Below are 9,222 nucleotides of genomic sequence, written 5' to 3'. Positions count from 1 at the left end.
AGGAGCAATGCTCAGAGGATAAACAGATGAGATAATGCTGAAGATAAGGAGGTAGGCAGTAATACCTGCAGTTTCTGGAGTTCTGGTGGTGAGCGTCGGCTGCTAAGTACCGGAGCTCTCTGTTTTAGGGAAAAGACAACAGTAATTTTCACATATACTTTCTTTATTAAAAATTGAAAAAAAAACAAAACACATATTTGCTTGAAATATCATATCTGAGAATTTTAAATGAACAGAATGTAGGTCAAGTGCCAATGTCCTATACATTTAGGGATCGTAATACGGCAAAGTTAAGTGTGTTACTATAATTCTGACATTAGCAAATGAAAATGAAAGTACTTGGCATTGCTTACTGTGTAGCCTTGCTGCTCATTTCCTTATCTTCAGCTTTATAACTTCTCAAGTAGGTTTCTGCCCTGACAGTGACATAGAGTTACAGAACATGCCCAGACCTATTCCTTTCAGTGTCTATAGTCAGCTGAAACATCTCCTTGACAGCAGTTGTGTTATTTTTTGCATGCATGAGTGTATTATTCACCAATGTCTAAGTTCATATACATTTATTGTCCCTCGCATATACACAAAGACAGCCTGAATTTACTATTTCACTGTTTCTTTTATGCACCATGAAAACACTGCAGGTTCTTTACCCATAGTAGCAAATCTAAAATCACAGCGAAATGTACTAAACACTAAATTTAGCTGTAGTGCATTAATAAACTCGATAAACTCTGTATAAACTCATTTATTGTGTATTAATACAGATAAACAGCTGTTATTTTTAATATAATATAATAAATCTATATAAATAGGAGATAGAATTATCAATATAAAAACAATAGTGGATAGAGTTACAATATAGATAATGGGTATAATAAACAATTATGTAAACTTGCTTAATGTGTATGAACACACAGTCATGGCCATAAGTGTTGGCACCCCTGAAATTTCTTTTAGAAAATTATTGCAATTATACATGTTTTGTTGTACACATCCTTTGTGTGTATTGGAACAAAAAAAAAAACTAAGACTAAAAAGTTAAACATTATATAATTACACACAAAACTCCAAAAATGGGCCTGACAAAATTACTGGAACCGTCAACTTAATATTTGGTTACACACATAGCGGACTAACTTCCATCCATGTCCAGAAAGATTAGTTATAGCGCTATGGGTTTTAAACGTCTCAATTATGTTGCGCACTTTGGACAAAGGAACATCAAGATCTTTGGAGATGGACTTGTAACCTTCATATGTTGATATTTTCCACAATTTTGGTTCTCAAGTCCACAGACAGTTCTCTTCTCTTTCTGTACTCCATGCTCAGTGTGGCACAGAATGATACGCAATGCAAAGATTGAGTCAACTTCTCTCCTTTTTATCTGGTTTTAGGTGGGATTTTTATATTACCCACACCTGTTGCTTGCCACAAGTGAGTTTAAATGAGCATCACATGCTTGATACAAACATATTTACCCACAATTTTAAAAAGGAGGCAACAAATTTGTCTGGCCCATTTTTAGACTTTTTCTACTGAGTTTCTACTGCGTTTTACAGTACCAACAAAGTGAATAATATTCTGGCTAAACTCAACCACATATCAGGGAAAAAATGCCGTGGAAAAGCTACATTTTTGAAAAACGCAGTGTGTCAATTTTACCTGCGAAAACGCAAGCATTCTCCCTATAGATTTAAAGGAATCCTATAATTAGAATCCCTTTTTTTCTAACTACCACATAGGAATAGCCTTAAGAAAGGCTATTCTTCTACTACCTTTAGATGTCTTCTCCATGCTGCTGTTCAGTAGATATTCAGTTTGCCGTCTTTATGCAAATGAGTTCTCCCGCAGCACTTGGGGGCGGGTCCCAGCGTTGAAACAGCACTGGTGGCATTCCCAATGTTGCGAGAGAACTCTCCATCTCCATCTACTTCAGGAACTGGTCTCTACGCGTCGTCTTCTGGCCTGGCGTTCAATCTTCTGTGCATGCGCAGAGCTGACTGCACCTGCGCACGGCCATTTTTTTTGTGGCCGCTTACTACAAGAGCTCACGTAAGCGGCCACAAAAAATTGGCAATTTCTATCTAGGTAGGTTTTAATGATCAACGGTATTGAATTTTCTACAAAGGGAATTTCTAACATGTCAGAAAGCATACCTGTGAATATGTGAACCTTTAAATGTTTTTTTTTTTTTTAGAAAAGAGTAAGCGCGACATTCCCTGCACTGCCATCATTTGATTGTTATCAATGAGACATTTTACTAGCTATAGATAGTTTAAAAAGTTTTCTTAAACTAATTTCAACTGAAGGGTCAACATCCTTGCCAAGTTTTCGGAGAGGACATCATGAAATTTTTTAACCATTTCCCAACATCCGCCATACTAGTATGGACGCTCGGAGCCAGGCAGCCACCATAGCTTGTGAAGGCTCGCAGGCCTGTCATTCAATAGATTCTATTGCAGACTACTCTATGTAGTGTGCAATAGATCTGCTATTTTATTGCAATGCATTAGCATTGTAATGCATTGCATTAATGATTACACCCCCTGGGTGTAAAATCAATACATTATTTATCCGTAAATGTCTTAACAAATAAAACAAATATCTATCAATGGAAAACTTAGTTATAGATATAGTTTAGTTATGGTAACACTAACACTGCAGAATCTGAATCTGAAATGTTATTTCTACTTCACCTGATTTTCTCTGACACTCCGCACATATTTTCTGTACAGTATATTACACTCATAAATGTGCAATACAGCTTCTCCTCTCCTCCCAATATCATCATGTGTTTCAGATTTCTCCTACTTTGTACGTTAACTCTATCCCATGATACCTCAGCACTGCATCACATGGGTAGCTAAGGGCTCGTTCACATCTGCGCCCGTACTCCGTTCTGCAGGTTTCCATTTCCTGCACAAAACAGGGGCAGGAGATGGAAATCTGCCGGCATGTGTCAAGCCCATTCATTTGAATGGGCTTGAAAAGTCTCCGGCCGTGAGCGCCAGTGAGCGTTTTATGCTTTCCATGGCGAAACCGTTTTTTAAAAATCGGACACAGAGTCAGACATGCAGTACTCTGTGTACGGTTTTTTTAAAAAAACAGTTTCGCCGCAGAGCGCATAACAGCTGCTCACGGCCAGACTCGGCATGACAGGTTTCCGTCTTCTGAATGCAGAAGACGGAAACCTGAAAACGGTGATCGAACACTGGTGTGAACCCAGCGTAAGCCAATAGAACTCTATTGGGAGGCTGATTTTGAGCCGGATTCCTGACCAAATTCCTGACCAAAAAACTCAGTGTGAACTCAGCCTAAGTATCACTGTCTTTCCTGAGCAATGTCATTATGCTTCTTTCTATATTCTCTAAATAATCTAAGACACTATAAGTATCCTGAACTGTGTACTCATCCGCAGTAAGCAGTGATAGGAGTTTTTGTCTCCATCCTCCATAGAGAGTCTGTATGGAGCAGTCCATTATATAGGAAGTAAGAGTAATGAGATAAAAAGGAATTACTAAGTAAGGTAATACTATATTGGATACATTATGTAAAAATTCAAATTAAAGGGGTAACGGTGGACAAAAAATATGCTATCCCACAGATAGTTGGCCCAGCATGTTAATGTCCTTAAGTAGGCACTGTTGTTTAAAAAAAACAAAAAACAAACATAAATTAATAGGTAATTGTAAGAAACTTATTAATATATCATATCACAGATCAATGACTCTTTCTGCTCCCTTCTACCTTTTCACCCTTTACCTTTCACTGAGAAAATCACTACTATGTCCATCTAGAGACAGACTGCAGGTCATGTGATTCAGATGACTCATGTGTAGAAGTTTATAGAGAAGGGTGGGGAAAAGAGGGTAGAAAATACAGGATATAACAGAAGAAGCACAGGTTTAATTAGATCCTCGACCTAAATAGAAGTCTTTCTATCACAACATAACCACTTTACTCACATCCGTACAAGTCAGTACTTCTCTATATATATCCTGCAGATGTCCTGAGGCTATTTTTCAGTGAGAGACAGAAAGATATAGAGCAGATTCAGTACATAGAAATGGGGAAGAAGTGAGCATATTTCTAAAATAGGTGGATTCCTGAAGAGTTCAGGAAGAAAAAAGATCTTCTGGAATTATAGAATGTGCACGTTTGCATTGTATGTATAAGAAAAATGTAGTAACTTGTAAGATTCTTACATTGTTAGTTGAAGTATAAGTCAAAGCTCTCTACCTAGCTATGTAACAAAACTGTATACAGTGTAAAATATCTCACTTCCCGTCCTGTTCTAAGAAATTTCATACAGAGACACCAAGATGGCTTTGTATACATGATTATTAACTAGGCAACCAATGAGCCCATGAGGTATGCGCATAAGGAGGGAGGAGGAAAATCACAGCATTTAAGATGTCTTGGAAAGTGTGGGCCATGTTATTATCTGGGCTGAGCTGTCTATTCGGTTGACTCTTGAAGATTTTAAGGGTATTAGGATGAAAGGAAAAACTGATATTTGGAAAATGTCAAGTGTTGATTACACTGAAAAAAAAACAACTAAAAATTCTGTCATTCTAATACTCTGCTCTATATAAAGGTAGCCTAGCACTGTAACAGGTGTGCTACGCTGCCCTGATATACAGGAACTATTAGACCAAACAGTGTAAACAAAAGATTATTATTTTAGGGAGCATTCACACGGAGTAACGCCGGGCGTGTATTACAGCCGTACACGCCGGCGCTACGGCAGGCTGCCGAACACTTCTCATTCACTTCAATGGGAGCGCTCGTAACGGAGCGCTCGTAAGTGTTCGGCAGCCTGCCGGGCATGTACGGCTGTAATACACGCCCGGCGTTACTCCGTGTGAATGCTCCCTTACATTGTGTCCCCATAAGGTCATAATAAATCTTTAGGGACAACTGATCACTATTTTTTTGGTGCAGGAGGCTGATTTTCCTTTTTCCCTTGTAACTGGGGCTGGTACATTTAGCCCCAGTTGCAGGAGGAATACAGCCTCCTGCCGATAGCTATAGAGGTGATCTGGTCATGAAGGAGCCATATCATGGTGGCTCCCATAGCTGTGTATACTGCGCTCCTTGGTTAAAAGATAGAAATGAGTTTACAGACTTCATAGGAAATGAGCAGTGGTGTAAATACCAAGGCAGCAGCGGTAGCGACTGACACAGAGCCCGGGATATTAGGGGGCCCAGTGGCCCATAATGCTTTTTTTTTTTTAAATAGGCTGTTAACTGCTGGAGTAACCCCAAATAGTAAGAAGCCCTATTTACTTATCGATCCGTGCACCTGGGAAGCAGAGGCAGCTGTGAGTAGGAGAGGAGATCAGTAAGTGATGCCGTAGACCCACGAACCCCAACAAACACTGCTATCATATACTCTGGGATCTTTTCAGACCCTAGTGTATAATGATCAGGGTAGGTGGGGAAACATAAAAAACAATGTTACTTACCTCTCCTGCGCTCTTTGGGGCAGTCTTTGGACCTCTTTGATGATGTCCCAGACCTTACGTGGGCTAGGTCGGTGCCATTATATGTATGTCTGTCCAAAAGAGACAAAAAGACATGGCCCGCACATCCCAGTCTTATACATTGATCTAGTGCTTCTAGAACATAAGGTTCTTAGTATACATATTGATCAAGGTGTATAAGCCCACTAGCCACTTCACGGCGACCTCTTTATAGTGGGTCCCTACTCTACTGGGTACGGCGCAGCACAGTGACTATCATAACTTCAAAAAAGCGCCCACATGGTCCCACTAACACCCCTGCCACCTCGCCGTGAAGTGGCTAGTGGGCTTGTACACTTTGATCAATATGTATGCTAAGAACCTCATGTTCAGTATTGTAGAATTCACAATGAAGCACTAGATCAATGTATAAGATTGGGATGTGCGGGCCATGTCTTTTTCTCTTTTTGGAACGCCATGTTTGCGGTTGTGGCAGTCACTTTGCAGCGCTGCACCCAGTAGAATAGGGACCCACTATAAAGAGGTCACCGTGAAGTGGCTAGTGGGCTTATGCACATTGATCAATATGTATACTAAGAACCTCATGTTCAGTATTGTAGAATTTGCTGAGAAGCACTAGATCAATGTATAAGACTGGGATGTGTGGGCCATGCCCTTTTCTCTTTTTGGATAAACATGTGTATGTCTGTACCAACACTGAATAGGGCCAAAAGCAACAGTAAGTGCATCGGAGCCATGCAGAGGTAAGTAACAGTGTTTTTTTATGTTTGCATCCTCCCCAGGGTCTCCAATCATTATACTCTGGGGTCTGAAAAGACACCAGAATATAATACTTGTTCATGGGTGGCCACTACGGGGCATAATACTGCCTGCCGCGGGCCACTATGGGACATAATACTATGTGCAGGGGCCACTGTGGTGCATAATACTGCATGCAGAGGCCACTTTGGGCTATAATACTGTGTACAGGGGGCATTATGAGGCATAATACTGTGTGCAGGGATCACTATGGGGCATAATAGTGTGCGCAGTGGCCACTATTGGGAATTATACTGCATGAAGGGGCCACTATGGGACATTACACTGTTGGAGGGGCCACTATGGGACATTATACTGTCTAGAGACAACATTATAGTGTGCGTAGATGGGGTGTTATGCTGTGTGGGGGCCAGGAAAGGGGGCACTATGCAATGGGGGAGGGGGTCAAAAGTTTGCTAGGGTGCCCAGTCCTTGCTAGTTACACCATTGGGAGTGGACTATCCCCAGTTTGTTTCTCTGTATTCACTGTGCCTGTCATCATGGGAAAGCAGTGATAGAGATGAAGGGGGCACTTTTCAGGAATTCAGCAGACTCATAACTATTAGTTTGCTCGGTTCTTTATTTGCTGTTCTTAACAAAATGGTACAGTAATTTTGTGTCATTCAGACTAGGGTAATTTCACATCTGCTCTGGAGTCTCTGTAGGCACCATTACCCCTGCTTCATCCACCATAACTGTTGTTGGACCCGGTATGTACGTATTAACCAGCTGTTGCTGAAAGATTAGGTAAGTCATTCATGAACGTTAACTATACGTTGAGTGCAACATAATACCATAGTACAGCACAAAGTTTATAATTATTATTATTATATTAACTCTTTTTTGTGGGATGAGTTGTATTTTTCAATAGCTTAATTTTTAGAGTACAAGTAGTGTAACTTTTATGGAGGGGAGTTTAGGGTTTTTTTTCACATATTTTTAAACATTTTACATTTTGCTTTTTGAGACCCTCTAGAGCATTTTACTACTAAGGGGCTTCATTGACAGCATAATACACCCATGTAGCGGGCCGCAACAAAAAGAGCACTGTGGGAAAAACTGCAGCGGCAACACATTGCAGTTGTTCCCACAATGGTTTTCATAGAACGTCTGCAGAGCTTTCCTTTATACCAATAGGGAAACCGTAAATTTTGGAGATCACAATGCACGTATTTTTTTACAATGTGTGGATGGGATTCACACGTAGGGCCCTGGCCTAATACATATTTATTTATATATTTTTTTTTAAATGTAGATTGTGAGCCCCACATAGAGCTCACAATGTACATTTTTCCCTATCAGTATGTCTTTTTTTTGGAATATGGGATGGAAATCCATGCAAACACGGGGAGAACATACAAACTCCTTGCAGATGGTGTTATGCCCTTGGTGGGATTTGAACACCAGGACTCCAGCGCTGCAAGGCTCCAGTGCTAACCACTGAGCCACCATGTGGTCCCTCCTAATACATATTTATTGTGAAACTGCAACAAACATTTTATTAGGACCTGGCTGCCGTAACAACCCATCAGTACCTTGTGATTGTGGTCCCTATTGCCTGCAACATCTTAGAGGTTAAGCAGGAAGGATTTCTTTAAATTCCATCAACTTCGTTGCTACTTTGATTTGCATCAGGTTAGCCACCAGGAATTTCACAGCAGCTAACCTGCCTAAATGCACGTGTCACCGGACTTAAGGATCCACCTCAAGGAAGAATTCTTTTGTTTGTTTGTTTTCTTTTGTTTCAGTCCAATGTATCTTGACATGCCCTTTAAATTCTCCTGTATGCATTACTTTCTAATGATGTATTATGTATTTGTGTCTATTTTGAGCTTCATGAATCATGGTTACTTTATTATCTCCTTTCCATTTCTTCTTTGTCACATTTCTTTCATTTTATTGTAACATCATTATGAAATCATCTGTATATTATCATATGTTCAGTACATGTGTGGACCAGTTTTCGTGATCCATTGCATTAAAAAACTTTCAAAATGTAAAATAATGTCAACCATGGACAAATCTTTACTAAACTTTGACCTTTGAGGATGTAAAACTCAGTTGCTAAACGGTCAGGAATATGTGAATAAGGCCTAGCATTGGTTTCTGCAGCAGATACCAGGAGGTTGGGAGTAATAGTAGTAGTGGCATTTTTTCAAGCATCCGGTACCCATAGCCTATAATGGCATCTGTTTAATGGATACATCATGAAAAGCTATTGTATGCTCGTATGCATTTAACACTTTTGTGACAGAAGACATACAATCTGTTACCCATGGGCCACCATGTTAAAAAAAAAAAAAAGTATACTTATTTAACTTGCTATTTATTTCCTGGCCTATGCACCTAGCTGGCCTTAACCTCAAAACAGATCTAATGTATCACTAGGAATGCGTCATTTGGCTTAAAGGGGTTATCCACTTTTAATATTGATGACAGGTCATCTGTTCCTGGACAGTCCTGCCTCCTGGTAAAGGGCACAATATTTGCTGGTCACAAAAAGAACTTTGCCAACACATTTTCAAGCTGCTAACACAAAAAGTGGATATGGAACATCTCCATAATATGTGTTGTCTCACAGGAGGAGTGCGTGGCCACACTCAACGCGCTGTCCCTCCTGCTCAACTGTCAGCAAATGTTGCCAAGTATGAAGAGGGTAAGTTTACACTGGGTTTTTTGGTCGGGATTTTGAGGCCGTATCTACCTCAAAATCCTGACCAAAAAGACAGCTCCCATTGAAATCAATAGGAGCCGGTCAGTTCCGGCTCCTAGAAAAAGAAGCGAGGTACTGATTCTTCAGGCTGATTCGTCTCGCAATTCAGCCTGAAGACACTCCCTCCTCCCAACTAGGCCCATTCACTGGGCCTAATCTAGAGCGGAGTGCATGACTGGATGCCGGTGCAGTGCACTGGCATTCAGTTGCAGCTACCCGTTTTTT

This window comes from Leptodactylus fuscus, chromosome 2 (genome assembly GCF_031893055.1).
Source record: "Leptodactylus fuscus isolate aLepFus1 chromosome 2, aLepFus1.hap2, whole genome shotgun sequence".
Taxonomy (NCBI): domain Eukaryota; kingdom Metazoa; phylum Chordata; class Amphibia; order Anura; family Leptodactylidae; genus Leptodactylus; species Leptodactylus fuscus.
Note: the sequence above shows the minus strand (reverse complement) of the source record.